The following is a 21,219-nucleotide window of genomic DNA, read 5'->3' on the forward strand; positions in this document are numbered from 1 at the left end:
CTATCTAGTTTGGTTCATTGTCTATTAATGAGTCTGCACACCTATTGAATGCACATAAGTAAAGAGGTTTAAGATTCCACACCCACACCGCACACTGTGTGAGCTCCTGGCCATTATTTCCGCTGCGTGTACCCTCTGTTGGGTCTTTTCTAACAGGCACCCCTCAAGGACTCCCATCCATCCCTTGTGAAAGCACCATCAAGAGGCTATGTACCATGCCGTGGGTGGCGAGGATGATTTGATTGGACACCAAGGCCTTGTTTGCTAAGGAGAGTTTGGCCAAGCTCTAATAGAAAAGCTTGTGCAACGCACTCTATGGTATTGGGGCAATTTACTACTATACTGATATGCCCATGCCCACCTGATAGCCAAGCTATCTAACTATGAGCCCACATGGAAGTCCCAAAAAATTAAGTGTAGCACCCTAGTAAGTGATCTCCTAGACCTCTCTATTGCTGTAAGGAAGCCCGCTAATTTGGTCCAATTGATCCTAGCTCTAGAGGCCTCACTATAGTAGATACTAGGCTACCTTGACTACCTCAAGGTTCTCTGCTGAGCCCTCCACATTGAGGTTCGTGTCATCTATGAACTCTGAATCAAATAGCTCCTCCTCTTGTCAAATCAAAAGCTTCATCCCAATGAGGCCTACAGTCTGAGAGTGCAAAAAGTAGCCCAACTCCTCAGCCACACGAAAAGGAAAAGAAAATGGGTAACGGCGTAGCCTTGCTTAACCATGGGCATGCGTGAGAGAGAGAGAGAGAGAGAGAGAGAGAAAGTTTATTAAAGTCTACAGAAGATTGATGGTTTATGAGACTGTGAAAATCCTGATACAAACAAATTATGAGGGTGGAGCTACTAAACGAGCATCCACACCAATTCATAATGCAAAAAGCTAGTGTTAAGTACTACATAGTCATGTCAAAGTGATTGACTACACGTCATCATCATCATCATTAGCTCAACCAGGTGGATGAGATAGTAGCAACATGTTGGCTGCTCACGCGCATGGTCCTATGTCATCTCCTGGTCATAGCTCTATGCCTAACAAGGGCTACAGTGACCCTTTTTGGTCGAGCACTGACTCTGAATAGAGAGGGGATAACCCTAAGTGTAATTTGTGTGTCAACCCTTTTTCTGAGTTGTTGTGTTGCTGGCTCTGGACCTCAATCATGTCGGGGCCTAGTAGTATGGGGTCCACATCCTCTGGCTGGAAGAACTCCGTGATAGAGCTCTGAGAAGGGTCTGCCAAGGAGGAGATCTACTCTTGCCAAGGAGGGGTGCTTGACGGTCTCATGGATGAAAGCCGCCAAGCATTTCTAGTCTGGATGGGAGAGAAACCAAGATGACATCTGTGACACCAAAAATTGATATATTTTATTTTTCATTGGTATTGTTTTTCTCTATGTTTGATAAGAGTTTGAGTATCAAGTGATAGCCTAGCAGCTCTCACTTATTTCTATTTTCTAAGATATTCTATGGGATTGACAAGTGAATGGAATGGATCATTGTAAAATGTGTATGAATGATAAATACCTTGGTATGGGGTGACAGTTATTTGTGTATGGGATATTATGGGGTTTTTAGAAAATAGGAAGAGTGAGTCATATAAAGAGGTGGGTCTCATGTCCATGTGTTCCAATAATATAAAAGAGATCACATGCCAAGCATGTGGAGGAGTGTGGAGTCGAGGAATCCTTCTAGAATTCCTATGTGGAATAAGGAGGATGTGGACATATGGAAAAGAGAGCGTCCCTATGGGCTCCATGTGGGGAGACTCTTAACTTTCTCAATATTTTAAGAGTCTTGAGCATCTTTTGATGGGACACATGGCAAGAGTAGCCAAAAAGGACATGGATGGTGACATACCGGCTTATGTGATTGATGGGAAAAGAAATCTATAGGCATCAATTGTAAATGGGTGAAGGAGAGTGACAAAATCTCAATAAAGGAGCCCTCCTCTCCCTTGTTCGATAATTCTCTTCCACCATTGAGCCTCATGCTGCTGTAGCTCTAGTCTCTTCAAGCCTTTTCCATGAGCCTTCTCTCTCCCTCTTGGAGATATCCTCTTATATAGACTCTTGAGTCCATATCTCTCTAGTTCATTCTCTTTTTATGGGTATTCTTGGAGCTCTCGTTCCCTCTTGTATTATGAAACCTCTTCTTCTCCCTTGTGTTTGTAGTATTTTGAGTTGCATTTGAGTGGAGCCTCACTCTATTGGTAATGAAGGTCACTTTAGGTTCTCTCTCTTGAGTGTCTCTCCCCTTTTTCCATTGCTCTCTTCCAAAGTGCTCAAAAGTGTTGTCTATTCGGCCGCTCATTGCGCACACATGGTCCACTCATTTCTCGAGTCATGAAGGGCATCCTTTCCTCTCTCCTAGGCAACCTCTATGGGCTTTTGTTGATGAAGTCTGAGCATGGAGGGAGTATTCTCCCAAGTCCGCATCAGTAGAAGGGTAGGTGTTTTTCATGACTGTTTGACCCCCTGTCAGTGTTTTGCTCATAACTTTTTGCTTGGTGGTCTGATTTTGACGAAAGTTATATCAGCACTAAGCTCTCTTTAAGATGCATTGCATGCTATTATTATATATTATTTTTGATGCAAATCCAAAAAGTTATGAGTCTCTATGTCAGACAGTTTGTGTTTATGATAGTTTTTACCCCCGTCCAGTAAATTGCCCATATCTTTCTGACCGCTTCTCTGTTTCTTACGAAACATATATCAAAGCGAAGCCCATTTCAAGGTGCATCTCTATATGTGTTTGAATATTTGATATCATATTTTTGTTAGAATTTATAGGCCTCTGTATTTGATGACAATTTGTAGAGTGTTTTGAGCTAATTGTAAAGGTATCTATGAAGGAGGTCCAATGTTTCCCCGGAACCTATCCATCCAACCCAATCAGCTCCTTCAAACTCCCTAATATATATTAGTTCATGTCATGTTGAGCCACAAGATCTTCTTTCAACAACGTATTGCTCTTCTCTTTGGCACAAACTGGCTTGCTGAGATTATGGCCTCTGCTGATTCTTTCCTTCTTCCTATGCTTGAGTACAACATCAATTAGGATGTTACCATCTTCATTCTCATCTAAGGAAAGAAAGTATGGTGTGGTTTCTTTGCATGAAAGCTTCTTTTAAATGTTCCTTTGCCAGTGATAAAGAGCTCTGTCCTAAGATTGGAAGTAGTAGGAAGTGAAGAGGTGCGTGAAGTTTTATTACCCCCAACTTCATGTCACAACATCCTAGAACTGTCTCTGCAGAGGTAGTAGAAGCATCCTTGGATCTCATAGTAGACTGAACACTTGAAAATGAAATGCTCCTCCAACTTGACCTCCTGTATGTAACATAATGTGCATATGTGCCTCTTGTGGGGTAGACCTTCTTCCCTGCCACTCTCAATGCAAAGTCCATGTGAAGAGACCCAAAACTGCCCAATAAAGATCCTTAATGAGTCAGATGAGTGGATCTGTGTGTATCCTAGTGGGTCCATGAAACCCTCCTCTGTAATATGTAAACAATGATCCTTGTAGAAGATGAGCTTCATTGGAAGCTCGCTCAGTCCCAACCACGTATGGAATGTGTAGCTATAAGAGATCCTTGCGGATGATTTGGTTGACCTTGTGTGACAAAAGAGGAGAGAATGGCATGTTAATGCTATACTAGAAGGGAGGGAGTCTATCTATGTGGAGCCCCAATCGCTCAAACCATCTCTGTGTGTGTGCATATCAACATCTCTGGTCACCTGATGCTGATAGTGCCATAGAAGAGGACAATGCAAGCCATGGTAATCTGCTATGCCCAGAAGTGCAATCCCCGTACCCTCTGACCCCGGTATAGGTAGTTGATAACCTGAACCATTGCATCCAGCTATAGTGGGGATGATCCAAACTCAGCCTAAATAATCTGGTGAGGGGCGTACGTCTTACCACGGATCATCCATGATAGCATAAGAACCTATAGGCCGCTCCACACGAGCCCACTCTATATTGAAGTCCCCAACAAAGAGGACTTCGTTGCAGCTCGAGAGGTCAACAATGTCCTAGTATAGAGCTGCGTATGGTGATGTCTCTGTCTCCTCTCGAAAATCTCAAGAAAAGTGTGAAGTCTCGGGCGGGAAATAGCATAGTGCAACGAGCAAATCTTGGATGTTTGTGTGTTGGATCCAGATCTAGAGAAATCTGGAGCATGTCTCTCTCTGCTCCACTGAGATGGTCCCCAGAATTGGACTATAAAGAACTGCTACTCCTCCCAATCCTCGTACTCCTTCTGTGTCCCTCGTCTCATCTATGTAGGCAGACCCCCATGTATAACCCTGACTACTACTAGTAGTGGGCGCTCTAGACTATGATGTGTCTCTATATAAAAGACTGTCACGACTTGTATAAGATTCTGAGAAGCTCCTTGGTTCTGACCATAAGGTTCCATTACAGTTCCAAATAGTGCAAGACAGGGTCTCAGTATGCTGAATCTCATAGACCCCACCTCCCTATGTGGGAGGAGGGGTAGATGCCCGATGGGGGCCTATAAGGAGTTGTCCATCTCAAAATACTTGCCCACTTTCCATCATTGCAAGCTTGATCCCACTCTTGTATTAGAGTGCGCCTCTCCTCAACCTGCAAGGGGGTGAGATCCTCATCCATGGATATGGATGGTTGGTCCCGTAAGATTGATCTATGCCATAGAGCCAAGAGTCATGCTTGAGTATCATGTAATCATATGATAAGGGGCTGCTCGTGATTGGGATCTCTCCCCACCCACCATGCCCTCTCCATACTATGCTCAACTATCCCAAGAGTAGTGGTCACAAATATAGTCGCATCGCTCGTCGATATAGCCTCGATGCGAGAAATACCACAAACTCTGATGTTAAGAGCCTTACTGGCTCTCTGTTTGCTACTCCATGAGAGTCGCCAAAATGGTTGCCTTCATAGGTTCCCGTTTGGCCACGTCCACCCATCTGGATGTCTCCTCGATTATAGATTGCATGCTTGCAATCAGTGCCTCAACCATTGGGGTACTCCCTAGGGCTGCATGGATGGCTACTACCTCTTGTTGAAGCTTCAAGATGTCTTGTCTCAACCTCTAGATGAGGCCAACTAACATGGGCCTACTCCTGGGTGAGAAGCGGGCTTGCTCCTATGCGAAGCGAGTCAACTTCACCTCGCGTACATGAATGCTGTGTACCTCCATGACCAAAGACTCCCATGCATTTAATGGTGGGTCAGCTTGTCCTTGCCCAAGCTAAAATTGAAAAGGCTGGGGTACAAAACTAGGAGAGTGGCGCAAAATGGTGGGCTGCTAGTCGGGTGAGGTAAGGGGATGACTGAGGCATGGGTGTAATAATACTAGCTGGGTGTGGGAGAGATGACTAGCTCAGAGGTAGAGGGGAAAGAAAAGTCAAGTAGTGTGGTATAGTGTATGACACCTCCAATGTAGGTGACATAGGCAATGAGACGGATGAGGACACTGTAACTGTAGCGGGAGAAGGAGAGGTGGAGGAGATAGGTGTTGGCCCCTTTGTCACGAGAGAGGGGAAGGCAATCGATGTCATACCTCCTGTCATGAGTATTTCTATAGTTGAAGAAGTAGTTGGAGTTGGCTATGGTTGAGGTTGGAGCTGAAGCTGAAGCTAAGGTAGATCATGTCTTATGAATTGCTTTACTATCCACTTTGAGTCCACTCCACTCAAAGTGCTTATTCACATCCTCGAGCTTTAATTGTACATGTTGGGGGGAGAGAGAGAGAGAGAGAGAGAGAGAGAGAGAGAGAGAGAGAGAGAGAGAGGCTGGCCACCAATAAACATCTAATTAGAACTCTACTTGGCCTTTTATTCATTTGTCTAAGAAACCTAATCTTTGCATGGTGCCCTCTAAGAAGGACCACTCCACCCTATCTTAAGGCTTTGCAAGGTCCAAGAGAAGGATTACAAGAGACTAAGTCTCATCCCTAACTGAATCTAGTGCCTCCCAAAAGGTGAAGATGTTGTGTTTCTACACAAAACCTGTCTACATGTCATGAATGATATCCACCAAATGGGGCTGCAACTACAAACTCAAGACCTTGGCCAAGATCTTGCATGCAATCTCCAGTAGGGTAATGGATCTCTGCTAAGGAAGATCATACCTATCCCCCACTTCTTTGGGACCAAACAAATCCAATAATGACTCCAAGATTGTGAAAGGGAACCTCAGTCAAAAATCTCTTGAAGGCCAAATGAAGAAGGGTGTGGATGTGTTCCCAAAAGCACCTAAATAAGGATGGTGTCAATAAATCCTCTCCAGGGTACACATGAAGAGACCACACATTGGGATGGGGGCCCACACTGCCTCTCCTAGGAGACTCTCCTTGTCCTAGAATAAACACCAATAGAAGTCTATGGTCATCTTTATGATCTCTTGAGGATTAGAGTGCACCGACTGCTCTCATCTCTCAATCTTATGAATAGTCCTCTCCAAGAGTAGTTATCATACATTTCTAGAAATCTTTTTTGTGGATTTTTCTCGAAAAATGCTCGTCCCCACTAGAACTCTGGGATGCGTCGATTTTACGAGCAAAAACCTATGAGTAGGTTTATCCAAGTGTGTTTTTCAAGAGATTGAAAAAATAGTATTTCTTTAGGAAACATGGTATTTGCACTTTTATTTTATACAGACTAGTCACTCATTCATTTTTACATAACATAAATCTTCTTATTCATAGACATCCATTTGTACCCTTGTTATTACCTTAAAAAAGTGTTGAAAAATAATTTTTTAAAGAAACATCCCTCATAATCACTCTCAATGTAATAATATTATACATACATAATTACTTATTAAACACATTTATATCATATGGCAATATATTTCTAGTGTTTTTATAGTATTAATAACAAATATTTATGAACATGTTTTTAAAGAAGTTTAAATTACTATAAACAAGTATTAACTTGGGCTTAAATATCACTTTCATAAAATACATGTAATATTTAATACTATATATGCAAGATTTTCCAAAATATAACCTTATCTATGTGCTCAAATGGGGCTTTCCAATCAATTTGAGTGGTTGAATGACTATATTTGGACATTGGATGTGAAAGTTATGTCACTTTTAAAAGTACTGTCCAAGGTAGTTTCACTGGCTTCAAAGGGGTTTCGCTAGCGAAACTACCTTGATGGCTTGCTTCAATGAGTTTTCTTTAGAGAAGCCCTTTCATGACGATAGGTTGAGAGAGGTTTTTCAATGTCACCCCCTATTAAGTAAAAGTTGTTAAGAAGGATCATAAGGGAATTTTCATGGAGAAGTCTACTTTACATGTGGGTTTCTTCAAAAGCCATCCCATTCTGTTCTCACCATTCCCAAAGATTCACGTAAAGATTCGCATATTTCTAAGTGAAACTTTGTTTGTTTACTTCCGATCCATTTTTGCCATATTTTTACATAGTTGGAAGCTTTTTTTTTCCTTCGCTCCGACGCTCGGAAGATTTTGCTCGAAAAATGCTCGTCCCCCTTTTTTGTGGATGTCACCATTGTTTAAGCCCTAAAAGTATCTGGTCACGATTTCAAGCCATACATTTCTAGAAATTTTTTTTCTGGATGTCACTGTTGTTTAAACCATATAGGTCTCTAGTCTAGCTACATTACACCTTATTGAAAGGGGATTTTTTCTTGAATAGTTCTCCTATCCCCATATATCATCCTCTTTTTCTTGAGCATTGGGGTGCCTATTGTAGTGTCTTTGGTTGATCATGAAGCCTACATGGAAATCTAGCAATGCCATTTCGTAATTGAATGTTACACATGCCAATCAATCGGAGTTGACATAGACATGATTACTAGAACCATTATAGAAAGAAATAAATTTTTAACTTTGAAGAGTAGATTCTTTAGTGGGGACACATTACAGCTTGGGCACATTACAGTATGATGTGCAAAATGCATTGCCTTTTAGCTTGGGCACAATACAATATGATGGGCAAAATGCATTGTCTTTCAACTTACATTACAGTATGATGGGCAAAATGCATTGTCTTTCAGCTTGGGCACATTACAGTATGATGGGCAAACTATATTCTCTTTCAATTTGTACTTTAATGCCTTATTGGCTATTTTATTAAAGCATTGTTTCTAAAGTCTTGTGAATTATTTTTCATGTAGGGTTTTCTACTATCATGGAGCGCTCTCAAGAGTTTGAGCTTTTGTCTCTAGCACCACCTTACATTTCAATGGGAAAGATTATGCCCTTGGTAACTTTGAAGGGAAGTGGGGGTCTTAGCATAAGAAGGTGACACAAAAAGCACTGTCCGAGACATTTACTGCTTTTAGTGGTATAGGAAACCTATTTCAAACCTTAAAAAATTATTGCAATGATAAAATGTGCTTTTTGACTCTTACAATAACGTTATACCTTTTCTTATACAATTAACAAAAATATGAGTATTTGTATCCTAAGACTTTGCCTCTACAAGGTTTGCACATGGGCAAAGAAAAGCTTCAATTACATTGTTAGTGCTCTCCTTCTAATCACAAAAAAAAAGTTTCATGTTGAGCTATTAGAGACTAATAGTGGTACTCAAACAACCTTTCTAGGACTTTGAGAATATTAGGTGCTCAACTCACAGAAGTTGAGAATAGCAAGAGTTTGAGAATAGGTTGAGTTTAATAGTAAGTGTTAAACTTACTAAAAGCATGGAATCCACCCAATGGGTCACTCAATAATGCTACTAGTCCATCCAAATCAATTCATCCAACTATTCATGTAGAATATTGCAATCTGCAATGTTGCCACTAGCCCACTATGTACATGTGTATCTAATGTGAGCATGATCCTCATCATTTTCTTTCATAAGACTCCACTTTTCACAAGGGTGCTTGTGATTCTTTTTGAATTTTCATGAGCATATTTATTCGCATTCTAATTCAAAGTCTAATTTCAACGAAACAAGCACGAACACTCCTTCCTTCCAATTTGTCATTCTTTTCAATTTGTTTCTTTCCTACCTTGTCAACCAAGAAAGCAAAGAAGTTTTTAGTTTCTTATTGAGCATCCTGATGACCTAATTCAACTTTTCCTATAAGATAAACTAAACCTTATGATCCTTATCTTTGAACTCATGTAGCAATCATGAGAAGGTCTTGTGCACTTTAAAATTAAAAGGCAAACACTTTCAAAATAAAAAATGAGGTTTAGGCCATGCAATTGTTGATTCAATGCATTAATAGACATAAAATTTTGTCATGTTTCTATACCTATATTGGGAATATGCATGTGCTTCTATACTTACATTGGAAACTTACATGTGCTTCTATACTTACATTGGAAACTTACATGTGCTTCTATACTTACATTGGGAATATGCATTGACTGAAGACTAATTCGATATCTCAATCCCCACCTACTGCCATTGGGAATATACATGTGTTAGTTGCATGGTTATCGCCTTTGAGCACATGATCGACTTTGAATGAAGACTAATTCAATATCTCAATCCCCACCTACTGGCATCCTAGTCATCATAATTTCACACCTATAGTAGACAATTTGAAAAGAAAGGAAGACTATCTAGATTGACCTTGATCAAGAAAGTAACTTCCCATGGAAGAACTTATAGCTTCTCTTCAAAATTTCCATGGCATTAATGGCCTCTCTTTATGGATTTACTTTCCTGTTACTATTAAGGACCGTCTTTTTTGCTATTAAATTAGAAAACAAACTATTACCTATGTGTGCATATGTAGTGAAGCTAACATGTATACCATTCATAGATATGTTTAAAAGGAGAAATCTATTGGGATCTCTTGAGAAAATCTTGATCTTCTCTTCAAAATATCGAATATATAAAGTTTCTTTGTAGTTCTAGAATCACATATTATATTAAAATTTTTTATGCATGATTGATAACTCAATTATCAAAGGTGTTTTTTTAGCACCACCTTTCTCTTAAGAATGAATTTTCCCAAGAATTATGCTACTTTTGTATGTATGTCACTGGGAAGTCTACAAACCATACATAAAAGGCTACAAAAATCCTTAATACTGGTAATTTCTCATAACTTCTTGTTTGTGATGTGCCTTTTACTTATTCTCTTTAGTTCTCATTTTTGTCCAAATGTTTGTAAACTCTTCGTCCTTTCTTTATGGGCACGGTTGTGGTGACTAGCTGAAAAAAGTTAAGAACTAACTAATTCATGAATTTGACATATGGTGTGTGTCTTATGGGAGCACAAGCTTTTAGTACCAATTGATTCTATATTTGAGTTCAAAGGTGTTTGTAAATATATCTATAATTTTGGGACCAAGTTATGGCTTGTGTGTACAAACAAATATAGAAGCAAACAAAGAATTCTTGGTAAACAATGGCCCAAAGTATGGTTGTGATAGTTGGATTACTCTTTGACCTTACTCATCATATATAAGTCTTTATCAAATCATGCTTCAAAAAGGGGGGAGGAAAAATGCCTAGAGAAGTTGCATTGTCTTTGTTTATATCTTTGGGAGGCAAAATGATAATAGCATTTTCATAGGCTTAACTTTTAGTAGATAGAAGAGCCTTGTGTTGAGGGCTTTCTGCAAATGTACATTATCAAAAAATAGAGGTTGGTCATGTATCCTCCTTGACAAACGTTAGAAAATACTATACATTATGGGAGATACATTGTATGGAAATGTAGTTGGATACATTGATAGTTCTATTAATTATAAGGATAGGATGAAGTCTCATGTTTTTGTTATGAATATTAAATAAAAATAGCTCCACTACATGAGCATATTTGAGTTTCAAATTTTATTAACAAATTTGATTGTATACTATAATATGCTCTGATTTGCTCAACATAAACTTAAACTAAACTTAAACAAGAGAGAACTTAGATAAAATATATGAATTCGTCTATTCATTTCCTTCCAAATGAAACAAATGCCTTTTGTTTTAAGGACTTGGAAAAAAGTGGAAATGTTTGTTCAACCATGCTGGTTCAAGGCAATCACATAAATGGTGATTGAACTGAAGTATCCATGGTTGCATGATGTTCTAACCACCGGGATGGTTTAGTAAAATAACAATATATTTCTTTTTTGTTACAAAATTTATTATTATTAATGTTTGCTCAACCACACCACTGGGCTGGTCAACAACTAATGTTTGCTCAACCTCGTTGGTTTAGGACAATCACATAACTAGTGTTTGAGCTGAACTAGCCATGATTGTAGGATGTTCCAACCACCAGGCGAGTTTAGGATAATCACATTAAGTCCAAGCATGGTTTAAGAAAGGAAACAAATCAGGTATCCCAAAGTTCAATCACCAACAACCATTGGGCTAGTTTAGGCACCATTGACCTGCTTGTATCAAGCATGTGTATGATGTGCTTGTCAAACACCTTGCATCCCATCCACTTTTTAAAGATTTCCTTTCTATTTAAAGAAAACTCTCATATTTTCGTGCCAAAACATTGTTAGGGGTTCAATTGAGTGTAAAAATTTTCTTACATATTGGTAAAAATATTTTATATATTATAAGCATCATCCAAAGTAATGATTATCAAAATATCTCTAAATGGTATCAAATTACACTTATCAAGTTTAAAAATATAAATAAAGAAAAACCCCTTAAAAATGGATCAAAAGACTACTTACATCCCATTATTTTTTAGAAGAGTATCCTTTAGCAACTCTAGTTTCAATCCTGTTGAGTCTAGGCATCCTTCACAACCTGACGGAGTTCTTGGTTTTCATTCCATGAAATCCATTGATAGACATGTTGAGGGAAATACAGGACAATCTTGCGTTCCTATTTTCACAAACTAGTTTGATGGCGTCACCAATTTAACAGGATTCTCTTGTAAAAAAATCAGGGGTTCAATTGAGTGTTGTCATGAGAGCATCCAATAAGAATATGTATATATAACTTCAATGAACCCATTAGAAAGTGAAATTTTTGTTTAAGGGTATAATGGCAATAAGTTTGCTTTGGTGGAGCAGTCCCTCAGGCTTCATATTAATAAATTCTTTGACCAATTGCATACATGTTGAACTTGAATTAGGTCTTTTGTCAAGATGATGATAATGGAAAATGGAAGAAGGATTGAACAATACATTCTATCGAACCCTTTTATGGGAATTTTCTTCCTTTAGGTCAAACTAGAAGCTTGCCATTGTTTCTAAAAAATATCATATGGTAAAGATATGTCTTTGGTGTCACAATATTGCAATGTGATAACCAAGTAATACTATTTCTCTAAAGAAGTGCTCTTTGACATCAATGTGCTTTGTTCTAGAGTAATATACTAGACTCTTGGCCTCACATGCACTTGTTGTGAGTTTTCTATATTCTACATCTATTGAAAACAAAGAAATATATTTGTTTGACAACCATGATATAGCAACTTGACCAAGGAAAAGTGCACTTGACAAGCATGATATAGCACATTGACTAAGGAAAAATTCATATTTTCATTGTGGATCTCCTAGTTCATGATCGCATGCATAGTCAATGTCATAGTATCTAGGTGACCTTAGATCTTCCTTTGTATTATATTCCAAACTACCTTGTACCTTTGATGTACTTCAAGACTATGTTGGCTACATTAATGAGATTGTTCTATTTTTGCCATGAGCTATGGTAGTGAACTTATTACGTAACAAATATCTAGCCTTGTGATAATCAGATATAAAAAATATCCGATGAGCTATCGATAGTACTTGTCATTAACTCTTAGGATTTTTGGGATCTTTGGTAAGTTTCAAATTTTGCTTCATAAGACTGGTTGCAATCTTGGAATGTATCATATGACACTTCTTTAAGAGACTATCCACAAATTTCTACTGGCTCAAGAAGGTGTTGTCAAAGTCCCTCCAAAACTCACTACTACTGAGACAATAATGCATATATATTTCATTGCAAACTCTCCAAACAACACTTTATTTAGCTTGTTGATGAAGCTATGAGATCTTGCTTATTGGAATGTGTGCAATCATGAGTGCATGATGTGTAGAATGGAGAGGATAAAATAGAAACTCACCCATGAAATGACAAGTGGCAAAATATGGAAGGACTAGTCCCACATACAAAGTGGTTGTAAATCCTTGTGTGATAGAGGCCCCAATACCTTGAATTAAGATGTCGCTTAGAGTGGCTAGGTGACTCAAGGTTAGCGGCCTTGAGTACATAGCTCCACCATTCAAGGCAAATGTAAAAGATGTGACTCTGCCTATATGTGGACAAAGGAGTTGATGGCATAAAAGTAGAGGTGGTTGGGTAGTAAAATGAAAGGTAGCTCCAAATTCTCGTGAAAACATGTGTACAAGCAGGCACCACATGGCATAATTCGGCCAAGGTAGAGTTGAGAGAGAGAGAGAGAAGTTGGGGTAGACTGCCGAATTCACATGGATGGTAGAATCAAGTGCAAAGCACCCAATCAAACTGCTCCAAGCATGGACCAAGAAAAGACATGGTAGCCAAGATAAATTTTGATGGGCAAAGATAACTACGGTCTAGTAATAAAGAGCTACATGCAATAAATTGTAAATAGCCCAACATTCTAATGTGGTAAGGGGGCCTCCCCATGCATGCTAGTGGGGCTGGTCTAGCCCCACTGGCATTGAGGATTTGCATCCCCATGACTCCAAAATGCTACGCCTAGCATTTTCCCTAGCATTGGACTGCTGGTTTGGCTTTGTGGATTTTGCCAATTCTAGCCCAACATTCCACTTCCCAAGCCTTGCGATTGGTGCACAAACTTCGAGCTTCTTTTCGATTGGATGAAACTACCTACAACAGTCTTGTCAGGTCCTCATTACTCACAAGCTATAATCACAAGGCTTTCATGGGGACATGCTGTTCTCAATTCTAGCTTAGCATCTCCCGCTAGAGTTCCAGCTTTAGCATGAGCGTGAGGAGGCATCCTAAGAGACATATGCTAAAAAAGGCAAAGCAGTTCAAGTGGAAAGCACTATTTATGCTCTTTTGACTACCAACATGGCTGTATAGAGTGAGTATACTTTGAGGATGTAGTTGATAAACAAGAATGGAAAACTACTATGAATGTACAAAAACAATACTTGGGATTTATGTGACCTGCCACTTGGAAAGAAGGAAATTGCAAACAAATGGGTTTATAAAGTCGAATAAATCTAGATGGCAACATTAAAAGGTACAAAGCTAGAATAGTTGCAAAAGGTTTTGCACAATAATATGGTCTAGATTCTTATGAGGCTTATGTAGCAATATCGAAGATGGACTCCATAAGACTTTGATATCTTCGGCCGCACTCAATAGTTGGAATGTGTAGCTAGTTGTTGAAAATGTTTTCTCAATTGCTAGATAGAGAAGGAACTCTACATTGCATAGACCATCAAGTTTTGTTGATTAAGAAAGTAGTTTGTAATGTGGATTTCCTCTTCCCAATAATAAAATATGCTAATGTTATAGTGATCAAAAGTAAGAAATAATTTATTTTCTTAGTTCTTTTCTATCTAGCTAGATGTGTCGATGAAGAGGTACATGCATAGGCCATCAAGTTTTATTGATTACGCAAGTAGTTTGTAGTGTGGATTTCTTCTGCCCAATACTAAAAGATGCTATCATTATAGTGATGAATAAAGCAATAAATAATTTGTTTATTTGAGCTCTTTTCCAACTAGTTAGATGTGTCGATGAAGAGCTTCAATATGTAAATAATCAATTCTGTTGTTGAATCCAAAAACTAAAAAATGAAATTGTCAAAATTCATGAGATGTGATGAGCACGTAGAGCTTAAAAGATTGGTCATTTTTCCTTTTTGGACCAACCCCAAATTCTTCGCAAATCAAATTCTTCCTTTTTAAACCACTTTTCGAATTCTTCCTAGATCAAACGTTATGGCTTGATGAAGAAGAGGGGTCAAAAAGGCGATATGATAGTTAGGTGCACATGCAGTGTGTGCTTGTGAAGCACTTTGATGATGTGCTAAGTATGTGCACATGCAAGGGGAAAAATGTGTTTGTGAGGGGTAAAAGTGTTAGGTGACACTGTGTGTGCATGTGATACTGATGACATGGACAAGATGATGTAGCATTATGATCGTAGGTGATGTGGCCTTGATGACAAGGTAGTGCTGGTGTGGACTGCCATGTGTGGCTCTTGATATAGCATTGTGGGGTGTATTGACATGGCAATTTAGGATGACATCATAGATTTACCACGTGTAAAAAATTTAACCAATCCAATGAGTGGCTCGAGGTAAGGTTGGTGATGTGGGAGATACCCTACCATATGTCATTTTTTCTTCAACTGATGCCAACTATGTCACGATGTCTGTATCACACTGTGTGTTGGAGTGTACTATTTTTTGTTACAGCTCTTACGTTGCTTTTTATTGGTTGGCATCTAGCTATTGTGCATTGTAAGGCTAGAGTAATGCCTTTGCTACACATCACTTGGTCTTGTTGTGGGAGACTGCATTGTTTGTGTGTTAAAGTCTATCTTGCTTCAATTGCTTTTGTGTAACATCATTGTATCTTCCTTTGCCATCACCCTCATTAACATGGCTCTTCTTGGAAGAAGGAGAGGTGCTACCACAATTGATTTTATCAACCTTATGTATCCTTCACCCCATGCCTAAACCCTAAACCCCTTCCAAAAACAAAGAATGCCACCAAAGTCAGTTTTAAACCGACCTTGAGCATCATGTTTCATCACCACAGCCTATCCCTTGCTCTTAGGAGAGGTGCTATTAACCTGAATATTTTTGAAGGTCCTCCCTTAACAAAAGCGGAGGTGCCATCAAGGTTGGTTCTATGACCTTGAGTATATTAGTCATCATTAACACTAATAAGTGAGAGGTTCTAGTAGTTTTAAAACCAACTTAGGATATTCTCCACCTCTCAAGCACTTCCCTTACAAAAGGAGAGGCTCCACCAATGTTGGTTTTAAAGCTGACCTTTGGTATCTTCCTTTAGCTCCATGGCTCTCCCTTGCAAGAAAAAGAAGGTTCTACCAAGTTCAATTTTACAATCAACTTTGTGTATCCTTCACTATGCCCAAACCCTAAATTCATCCAAAAGGATAGGTTCCACAATATAGGTTTTAAATCCGACCTTGGATATCATCTTCCATCGCCAAGATCTCTCCCTTGCTCTTAGGAGAGGTGCTATCAAGGTCAGTATCCTCCACCATTGTTGAGGCCCTCCTCTTCCAAAAGGAGAGGTGTGAAGGTCATCAGTTTCAAAGTTGAACTTGGGTAATCCCCTCCATTACCAAGGCTCCCCTTTGTAAGAAGGGGAGGTACTACCAAGGTTGGTTTTAAAACTGACCTTTGGTATCCTCCACCTTGCATGAGTCCATGCCTTTCCCAAAGGAAAAAGTGCCACCTAGGTCAAGTTAAACCTCTCTTTCTTGCTAATATACATACATACATACATACATACATACATACATATCAATAGATAGATGGATAATAGAGAGAGAGAGAGAGAGAGAGAGAGAGAGAGAGAGAGAGATTAATGTCTGCGGGAAAACACCAAAAAGGGAAAAAACTCATACAAGCCACAGAGGGAGAGAGAAAGAGAGAGAGAATTAAAAGTCTTTGGAAGACCAAAGGGTCTATGAGACTAAACAAACTTGATACAATGAGCTGAGGGGTGGAGCCACTAAGCAGGCATCAACACCCCTGATGAATACATGAGCAAAGGTCCCTAGTCAAAGCCAATGAAGTTCCTAGCCTTCCAAACTAACAAAATCACAGCTCCTATTATGTAGGTCCAAGTAATTGCCATGAGATAGATAGATAGATAGATATATATTAACGTCTCTAAAAGGCCAAATGGCCTATGAGACTAAAATAGTTGATACATCTGCTAGTGTTGTCTCATCAAAGAGAACAACAAAATAAATAAGTTGAAGGCTGAGAGCTACTAAAGGTACTTATAGTCAGAGGGACTGCAAGTGACCCAAAACTAATGAAATACCAAGCAAGTATTTACTAAAAGTACCAATTGATCAACATAGGCAGAAAGCTAATCAATAAAAGGGTTGCACTCTTCTTATGTCAAAAATCCCAATCATGGGCAGCTCTAGAATCTCATAACTCGGTGCCACACGTTTCCTCTGTTTGGTAATGATGGCACGGATCCGATGGAGATATGGGTGCCGGGCACGGGGTCTTGGGAGCCTGGGCCTCCGTGACTTGGATATGGCGATGGCTCGGTCCAAAATCACACCACTAGAGTGTGGCAATCTGCTTGTGTGTGATAAGGTGGTGGTGGCGCCAGGGGTTTCTGATGGCGGGGAGGGCATAAAACTAGCTGAGGTGCTGGCAGTGAAGAAGTCTCTGAGTGTACTTTGCCTAGGTGGGGCTAGGTCTCAGCTGTCTGTCTCCCAACAAAGTCTCTCTATGTCACTTGAGCTCTGATAAAAACAAACCCAAGCATATTTTACCTTCCTACTCCATCACCCTACGGAGTGGGCCAAATCCTTTTCTGAATAGACAGTGGTATCTTCCTCGGATGTCATAATATACCATGCATCTACATACGTAGTGCTCCTCTGTCTCCTCCTACTGCTGGCATAACTGACATATCCGATCCTGAGGGGCTGTGTGGGTGTATCTCCCTGTCTCTATTCTCAACTAATGTGATGAGGTTCGAATTTGGCCAATAATACTACGTAGCCCGTGAGATAGGTGTGTGTCCATGTATGTTGGCCTGGCTATAAGTTCATCTGGAGATAAATAAAGAAAATGGCTTTGGTAGTATGCCATCTTCTTCCCTAAGGGCTCATGTGGTCTAGTTTAGGTTCTCTCAGTCTCCAACTTGACAATATCAGCTCTAATGATCTTGTTTCGGTCATGGCGAGACAGGTCTAACTTGGGACAATCCAAATTGTATTGAAAGGGTGGGAGTGCATCCATTGTCAACTCATGCTCTACAAACCATCTCTGTAGCTGAGCATACCAGCACCATGTACGACCCTCCTTTGCTAGCTGCCTGGATAATATCATAGCCAATCGTGCATATCTGGAGCCAGGTAGATCCCACAATCTATGTATGCAAGTTACTGCTTGGAACAGAGCCTCAGTCACTAGTGGAGCAACTGCTAATTCAGCTCGTATTATCGGATGTGGTACAGATGGCTTGCTTCGGATCATGCAGGCAATCAATGTCACTAATGGCCTTTCCAATCTCCTCCACTCAATTGCACCCCCTACACTGGGGCCCTATATAGTTGCACTGTAAAATAATGTGGGCACCACCAATGTCTCAAACAACCATAATTTTGTGCATGGCTCTTGAAACTATACATGTGCACACTGTCTCTCTAGTGCCCCCAAAGCTGCATAGCCTCTATCCAATCTGGCATCAATTGTGGCTCTCAGTGAAAATTGTGGACCAGAAAGATCACCCCGAGGTACACATAAGATCATACCTGCTCTACTGTCTCACCTTTGAAAGTGAACTGTTGTGCTGAGCGCGTCACCCAAGCCTGTGTAGTATTAAATACCATCACCTTGGTTTTCCCAAGGTTTACTGTTAGATCCCCGTCCTCACAAAAAGCCTGTAGTGCATCTAAATGTCTTTGTAATCCTTCCGGAGAATCTGCAATCAAAACTACATCATCTGCATAGAGCAGTATGGGTATCAACACTCCTGCTAGGTTGGCTCCGGGTCCTCCTATCCTGTTGATATACTCTGAGAGCTCATCAATGTATATGCCAAATAGTGTGGGAGAGAGAGGGCACCCCTGCTTCACGCCAATAGTACTCATAACTGCATCTGATAGCCCTCTAGGTGCTCTAACTCGGCCCATCACCATCTCGTACAAGGCATATATCCCCCACTGCATCTCATGTGGTACTCCAATATCCTGTAGTCTTTCCATCAGCCTGAGATCCGTGGGATTGTGTCAAATGCTTTGCAGAAGTCTACAAAGCAACAATATATCCTTTTATGATAATGTTTGCCTTCCTCTATGAGTGCCCGGAGAGTCAGGATGTGATCCAAAGTGGTATAACCTCGCCTGAAACCTGCCTGTCCTACTACTCTGTGTCCATGCATTGCTGCCCATCTGCTCAACTCCTTTTCCAAGATGGATCCATATATCTTGGCCAAGCAGTGGCCAATCATGATAGTCCTGTAATTGTTGGGCATCATCGGATCTCCACTCTTAAAGAGCGGTACAATGATATGCTCTGTCCAACTAGGGGGGAATCCTTCACAAACTGCTCTATTAAACACATGCACAAGAAGCGGTGCCACAATGTCCCGTGCGTACATGAAGTGCTCTCCTGCTAATCCATCATGATCCAAAGCCTTTCCATGTCCCAATTTGTTAATGGCATCATTGACCATATGCAATTTGAAGAAGGAGCAATATGTAGGCCTCGTATCCTGTGGGTACGGAATCGGTGGCTATCCTGGTATATCATATAATGATTGCGCATAGTCGGCCCAAGCTTCTAGTGCTACAATCGGTATACCAGGCTGTCTCTCCTGAAACATCCTTCCATGCCCTCTTACTGTTCTGTCCCAAGAATAATTGGTAGATCTCTGCCTCCAATCTAGCTAAGTAGGCTTGTTTCTTCTTCTGTATTAGGCGTGAGAAGATGGCCTTGGCTTGCTTGAATGTCCGAGTGTTTGTAGCAACCTCCTGCTATAATTGTCTGTGCATCATACGACACTCATCGTCATACCAACTATTTTGTGGGGCAGTGCTGCAAGGAGGGGTGGATGATATTGTTGTGTGTGGGAATGCATACTGTGTCGATACATGTAATACCTCTGTCAAACCACGGGTGATCTCCTCCAAGGGACCATGAGGGTCTAGCACCATAATTTTGTCCCACACTGCATCTCCATACACTGTAGCAGTCTCCTCCATGAATTGGTATCTAGGTTGTCTCTGAAACGAAGGCCTGACTGCCCCCCTCTAGCATCCTCCTGACACAATAAACCTCAATATAGCATGGTCCGCAGCCACTCCAATGGGTCTGCTAGATACACTGAAATCACGGATCTGTGGAATTAGAGACGGCAACCCCATCAAATAATCAACTGTACTAGCACCTCCTTTCGGGTTCCAGCATGTAAGAGCATCTAAACCTGGCCAATAAGAGAGAGAGAGAGAGAGAGAGAGAGAGAGAGAGAGAGAGAGAGAGAGAATTAAAAGTCTTTGGAAGACCAAAGGGTCTATGAGACTAAAAGAAAATGAGCTAAGGGTGGAGCCACTAAGCAGGCATCAACACCCGTGACGAATACATGAGCAAAGGTCCCTAGTCAAAGCCAATGAAGTTCCTAGCCTTCCATACTGACAAAATCAAAGCTCCTATTATGTAGGTCCAAGTTATTGCCATGTGAGAAGACATAGCAAGAGCCTCTTCCAACAAATCATTCTTCCATTTTCTTTGAGTCAACTTTATTCCACACAAGTTTCACGCCTAGGCAGCCGTAGAGTTGCATCACACATCAGCATATGACATTAATCTTCAAGTTTGCAAAACCTACTTTTTCATGTGAACATGTGATCATGTAGAGACCAAGCACTATTGAGCCTGAAAAATTAAAATCACATTGGTACATGTTAGCTGAGTCCATTCAGGAAAGACCAGCACCTCAGCCATTGCTTTGAGTCAGCCGTCAAGCTAGAAAGCCAGCTCTCCCTGACAGCATTCAACATCTACAATGTTAAAATCTTGCAGCTTCAGCTTGATTGTCAACTATCTCTGTGATGAAAGCTAACATCCTAGTCGATCATTCCAAATATCCTTCCGATTGGCAAGCGCCATATTGTGCATGCTGTTTTTCTATGCAGACTAAGACATGCCAATAACTAGCCACCATTGCCAATCCCCTTCAACCACAAGATGTTCTCAAGGCAGTCTCCCCCTCCAGGCCATTACAACTGTTCCAATCAAGGATAGAGCCAAGTTTGCTTCACGCTGCCACTAACCTGACAGTCAAATCTAAACCCTCAATCCTCACAAGAATGAGAGAGGACTCTTTGCTGCCATGGGATATCCTTCCACTTTCCCAATCCTCTACTAGGGCACTCTTCTATGAGCCATTTGATGATTTCACACCAAGGGGATGAGGTGGTTCAGAGTTGGCTTACCCACTTAGCAAGAAATGAGTTTGTCAGGAAGCTCTAGCTCCCCAAGCTCTTAGCTAGCTGTGAGACCCTGCCATGGAATGCTCTGTATTTTTTGAACCCATGTATGGTCCGTCCAAAGGAAGATTCTGATGAGCTTCTACCACCTGTTCGACT

The 21,219-nt window shown here is 40.4% G+C and overlaps 1 pseudogene; it reads right to left on the bottom strand.

The window, feature by feature from the left end:
* Positions 1 to 18,175: 18,175 nt before the first annotated feature.
* LOC147893123 (uncharacterized) lies at positions 18,176 to 19,998 on the bottom strand (annotated as a pseudogene).
* Positions 19,999 to 21,219: the final 1,221 nt, after the last annotated feature.

The sequence above is a fragment of the Dipteris shenzhenensis genome, chromosome 16 (genome assembly GCF_047967505.1).
Source record: "Dipteris shenzhenensis isolate YYH24624 ecotype China chromosome 16, Dip_SZ_1.0, whole genome shotgun sequence".
Classification (NCBI taxonomy): Eukaryota; Viridiplantae; Streptophyta; class Polypodiopsida; order Gleicheniales; family Dipteridaceae; genus Dipteris; species Dipteris shenzhenensis.